Source organism: Euphorbia lathyris, chromosome 5 (assembly GCF_963576675.1).
Source record: "Euphorbia lathyris chromosome 5, ddEupLath1.1, whole genome shotgun sequence".
Taxonomy (NCBI): Eukaryota; Viridiplantae; Streptophyta; class Magnoliopsida; order Malpighiales; family Euphorbiaceae; genus Euphorbia; species Euphorbia lathyris.
The window spans coordinates 19,785,226-19,791,514 of NC_088914.1; the positions used below are offsets into that span (position 1 = coordinate 19,785,226).

The 6,289-nt window shown below is 35.4% G+C and overlaps 1 non-coding gene across 1 annotated transcript; it reads right to left on the minus strand.

The window, feature by feature from the left end:
* Window positions 1–5,565: 5,565 nt before the first annotated feature.
* Window positions 5,566–5,672, minus strand: LOC136231526 (small nucleolar RNA R71). The gene has a single exon (XR_010689900.1). It is a non-coding gene; the product is annotated as a small nucleolar RNA R71 (small nucleolar RNA).
* Between the last annotated feature and the right edge of the window lie 617 nt (window positions 5,673–6,289).

Genomic DNA, 6,289 nt, shown 5'->3' on the forward strand with positions numbered 1-6,289 from the left:
GTTTCGATATTTTTTTTTTTGTTGGAAGTGATTAATCCAAAAAAACAAAACAAACACATAAATAAAATATGAACAGTAAACATGAAATTAAAAAACAGAGTTTGGATAAAGTTAAGGTCTATTTTAGTAGCTTTCTTAAGACAGATTTTATCGCTATGAATGATCGTCTCTCATGTTACAAAAGATTACAACGAACTCTTACTGAGTGTAAATTCGTTATCATCGAAATAGGAAAACAAGAACAACGTAAACAGACAGGGACCATAAAATTTCTCAGAGAATATTTTTTTCCAAAAAAATCTCTTAGGCTCTCAACTTTGATACGACTGTTTATGGACAGACACGAATATTCACAAACGAACACGACTATTTACGACAAATATGAATTTTCATAAACGAACACGAATATTTATAAAGGAAGATGTTTGCTAGTATTTAAATTAATTATATAATTTTTATCATTTTTTGTCCGAGAATTTTAAGGCTTTTTTTTTTTTTTTTTGACCAGTGAGTACTCAAGCCCACTTCAGATTCGTCCTGGCTGGTTCCCAATGGCCATATCTCCATTTTATAGCACACCATAAAGTTCTACAGTGCATATTGATGAATATATATACATTTTATAAAGAGAAAAATAAAGACATATGTAATGGTCCTACTCCTTCCTTTTTCCTAGGTGATTTCACAGTTTAATGTAGTCAAATTTGGAGTTTGTTCAGTGAATTGTAAATACTACAAAAGGTAAAATGCTGTTGAACTTTGTGGCAGATTTATGGTCACAGCTGCTCAGTTTTTATTTCTTTCTAGTCACTGTATTTACTTACCATTGCAGCCTACTTTTTGACCAAATATATTCTAACCCACTCAGTCCTTCACAGATGATCATACTACAATAGGATGCCGGAAAAAAAAATAAAAATAAAGCGACTCTCGATAATAACGGTGAGATAGAAATGAACTTATGAAGAGAAGGAATCTGTCAACCAATCTGTCCCAATCCGAGCAGACCTTCCAGACCTCTGAACGGCAATTACAATGGTGAGAACAAGGAACAATATATTTAGAAGCTCGTGTCCAAAAATCGTGACAATCCGACGATTCAATCTTTGGGAATCCACAAAATCGTGAACTGATCTTATGTAGGGAAAATAAAAACAAATCTCTCTCTTTTTGTGTCTTTTCTTTTTTCTTCACTTGTCTCAATAATGATAACTCATTCACTTAAATACATCTTAACCTAAACTTCCTAAAGAAGCCAAATTTAATAATAAATGGACCATAAATATGAGCTGAACCCATAACAAATATTGTTTCGCTTTTTTGTTTCATATATGAGCGTGCCAGAGATTTTATGGAAACATCCCAAAACTTGTCAAACCTAACATCTGAAATCAAAGAAATGTGTAGAAGTTTAAAGGACTTGAAAAGTTTAAAATTCGGAATTAATTCTACAAGAATCGAAATCGAAATACGCCAACGAAGAATGTAAAAGCTAATTACAATTGTGTCCTTGCTCTGGTGCCAAATCTTCCACTTATGCTGTTAACATTCTGCAGGTAGTTTCCCTCAACATTTTTTCCTATGTCTAAATAAGGATGCTCCCTAACTGTTTTGATCACTACCAATAAAGCAAGACTATTCCTCAACTGTTTTGATCCAGTATCTCCTATCAATTCCCACTAAATCTATAGTTGCATGATAGGAAAAATTTTAGAAATTTTTTATATAGAAAGGTGCTGAACTTTTCCCAGACTTGAAATGATCTCTGGATTGATCAGAAGATCCATTCAATTAGCTAAAATTCGTGATGTGTATTAAACCAACCAATTACGAATTCTAGCCAGAGTATTTGGTAAAACACTAAATCGGTACATACATTTTGGTAGGAAGAGTAATTAATCCAATAATTACAAATTCAAACCAGAATATTTGATAAAATTATTTAATAGAGCCGAATTTCGCCAAACTATATAATTTAGGCCAATTAAAGTAATTAATTATGAGATCGATCCAAATAAAAAATAAAAGTGTAATAGATATAAATATAAAAAACTGTAAAACCTTTTTTTGAATTGTAAATGATGCATTTTTAAATGTACATAAAATAAAATAATATTATTTTGTGTTTGATAAATAATGAAGAGGTTGAATGTTGAACTCGTGACCTTTCAATTAAAAAAGGAGAAGTTCCTCTCGAGAGCAGGCAAAGAGGTATTAATAAAGTCGGTACTCCAGGCTATTCCTAACTATATCATGAGTGTATTCCTATTACCAATCCACTTTTGTGAGGAAGTGGAACGACTTATAAATCGGTTCTGGTGGCGTATCGAGAATGGGATAGGGTCGGGTATTCACTGGATGAGATATGAGCTCCTATGTGCGCCCAAAGCGCTTGGTGGGATTGGTTTCAGACGAATAAGGGAATTCAACACAGCACTAATTGCAAAACAGGCTTGGCGCGTTATTCATCAACCTAATTCGCTGGTAGCTCGCCTACTCAAAGCACGGTATTTCCCCAGCACTGATTTCCTTAATGCAAATATTGGTCACAACCCGTCATATATATGGCGAAGCATCCTATCTAGTCGACCGCTACTAACTGAAGGTTTGAGACGGAAGATCGGAAACGGTGTACATACCAGAATTTGGGAGGACCCTTGGCTACCGGAACTGACAAATCCAAGAATTACGAGCGCAATACCCTTTGACACTGAAATTGATAGCATATGTGATCTAATGCAAGCTGATGGCACTTGGAACCGAGAACTAATAGGGGAGAACTTCAATGCCAGAGATCAGCGCCTAATTTTATCCATCCCAAGGCTGAACAATCTCTCCAACGGCTGCTGGTTTTAGGGATTGGACAAATCAGGGAGCTACACGGTAAGATCGGGTTATCATTGTCAGATGAACCTACTGAATCCTAGAGAAGAGACTGATAGCCAAGCTTGGAAGAACATTTGGACAATGAAAACTGCTCCAAAATTAAAAAACATGGTATGGAGATTAATGACCAAATGCATACCTGTTATGCAGAACCTTCAAAGCCGACATAACAGCTTATCCCCCTTATGCCCAATGTGCAACAATGCATCCGAGGATGAACACCATGCTTTCATTCAATGCATAGTAGCACAACAAGTCTGGTTTAGTTACTACAACGATAATCGAATGGCTTTGATCCCCGATTTTCTAGCATGGCTTAAAGAGGAGCTGAGAAACCGAGCAAACAACGTGGAAGGGGTAACTGGCTGGATAATTTGGTGGCCGTGGAAGAATCGAAATGACCAAGTCTGGAATCACAAAAAGCGAGCAGCAGCTGACTTAGTGACGATGGCAACTTGTTAAGCCCAAAATATACCTAAAATATCATCAATAATTACATCAATATTGCTACGAATTTGTGCTATTTATACCTGTTTAGAATACTTTTACTTTCGAATATGTTTCTTTCTTGCAAGGTACCTAAATATTTGGTAAAATCCAAATAGAAACGAAAAGAGCTTAAAAACAGAATAAAAACCTTACAAAAGGAGTTAAAAACGACGAAGATCAATTACACCAAAACGAGGACAAAGACGAGGTCAGAAACAGAAGAAAATGTCACATTCTCGGTTGAGGAAACAGAATTCTCGGTAGAGAATTTTATGAAAGTCGCGACCGAGAATCCACAATTCTCGATCGCGACGCGCGTCAATCAGCAGCTCCTTCCCTTCGTCCGAAGACCAAATAAATGCTCCCCCATTCTCGGCCGAGAATTGCCATTCTTGGTAAGTGCAGAAATTCTGCCAAGTACAATGAACACATGTTAAATTCCAAGAAACGCGTTCGTTCGGGTGGATAAAGACGTCCTTTCACAATGGATACGATCCTTCACAATGGACACGACACTTCAAACACGACTCTTCAACATCTATAAATAAAGAGTTGATGGAGAGTTGGAAAGATATAGAAGAAAGAGATTAGTATAGAACTTATGCAGAAATTCCGAGTCGAGTGATTCAGAATTTAGATTTCATTTCTGTAAAAAGCAATATGATGTACACACATTGTTTATTCAATAATAACAAACACAGTAGCGTTTAGATTTGTTCATATTAGTTTACATTTTGGTAGTAGATAGACCAGTCTCTATTCCGAAGATTCAGCGAGAAGATTGAGTAAAGAATCCGCCCCTGAGCCTGACAAACTCTAACGAAACCCAAGGAAAGTATTGACAACCCGTTCACTTGCACGTCGTCGAATGTTTTCATGCTCCTTATTCTCTGTAAACTTGTATCAATTTATATTTCATCTAATAAAGTCCGTTCTATTCGATAGATTTTCATGCATCACTTTGGTAAAGGATCCGAAGTGGATTGCCGATGTTTTCATTAAAACGTAGTTTAATTCAAAATCTTTACAAGGAAACTTTGTTGAACACTTAGACAAATTATTATCTCGGTAGAGTTTTAATTTGGTTAAGGTAGCGATCTAACCCGGCCGTAGGAGGATTGACTACAGTTCAAAGCCTAAAAATTAGAGGTTCCGTCATTTATTTCATCGTTATAATTTATACAAAGTTTAAAGTTGTTTTCTTTGCTTAATGCAAACGAATACATTTGTTTACTTTTCTAAAGAACTAAACAATCCTGTTTTGTAAATTCATTCCTAAATCAGAAATATTTTCTAACATCTTTATACTCTAATCTAATTCTCATTCTAGCAGTTTCAAAACCAATTCCGATTTAACGATTTTCCTTATTATAAATCTTGAAAGTATATTTAACCAATTCAAAATAAGTTTTTGTTAAAAAACGTTCCCTGTGGGATCGATATCTTTTATTACTACAAGCGTATACCGTGCACTTGCGGAAATCGCTTAACAAGTTTTTGGCGTCGTTGCCGGGGAACGCCAAAATTTTTGACAAAAATTTAGATTTTGTGTATTTTATTTCGAATCTAGGTTTATTTATACTTATTCAAACTTTTATATTTTATTTATTTCAAATTACTAACATATTTATTTTCCAAATTCTGTTTTGAAGGTAGTTTCGGTTCGTGCGAAATTTCAGGTTCATGCGCAGTTCTCGAAGTTCAGGCACGTCACCAGATCCTATTGACCCAGAAATTGAAAGAAATCTTAAAAAGAACAAGAAAGAAAAGAAAAAGAAAAACAAAACTCCAATAAAAAACTAGAATTACTGAGCCAGAAGTTATGGCTACGCTTATGGATTACGCTAGGCCAGGAGTGGCCGGTGTAACAAATAGTATAGTTAGACCCCAAATAAATGCAAATCAATTTTAGATTAAGCCAGCATTACTTAATATGTTACAAAATAACGTAACATTTTACGGGTTACCTAACGAAAATCCTAACACCCATTTAAGAAATTTCTTAGAAATTTATGACACTTTTAAAATACCAAATGTGACAGCGGAAGCAATCAATCTTCGCCTTTTTCCTTTTACTTTGAAGGATCGAGCCAAAGAATGGTTGACTTCTATGCCAGCCGCAACATTTGAGACTTGGGAGCAATTACCCAAGCATTTTTATCAAAAAAAATTCCTTTAGCAAAAACCGCAAGAGTCATAAAAGAATTAACATCTTTTTCTCAAAATGATAATGAAACTCTTTATGAGGCTTGAGAACGTTTTAAAGAACTTCAACGTTTATGCCCACACCACCAATTGCCCGCTGAACTTTTAATGCAAACATTTTATAATGGACTAAATCCTACAACTAGAGGTTCATTGGACGCTGTGTCTGGAGGGTTATTCATGAAGAAAACATCAGCCCAAGCAAGAAAACTTCTGGAGGAAATGGCAATCAACAGCAGTATGTGGCCCGCGGAGCGTGGACACGTACCAATAGCGAAACCATCATCCTCAACTACGTCATCAGTTAAAGGTATAGTGAATCTTGATCCAGTGGCGATGTTGCAAGCCCAATTTTCTGCCTTATCGCACAAAATTGATAGGTTTATGGCACCGTGTGATCCTAATGGTAAGCCAATCCAAACGGATGTGGATTATGAAGGTATGAGCGAAATTGAACATGTAAATTTTGTCCAAGGGCAAAATCAAACTAATAACCCTTACTCCAATACATATAATCCTGGATGGAGAAATCATCCTAACTTTAACTGAAGAGATAATAATAACAATGCTAATGCTAATCAAAATCGTACCACTAATTATCAAAATCAATCAAGAGATACGATTAGCACTTTATCTTCTAAAATCGACAAATTTATTGATGCTATGAGAGGAAAAATAAGTAATCACGACGATGGTTTTAAACGGATCG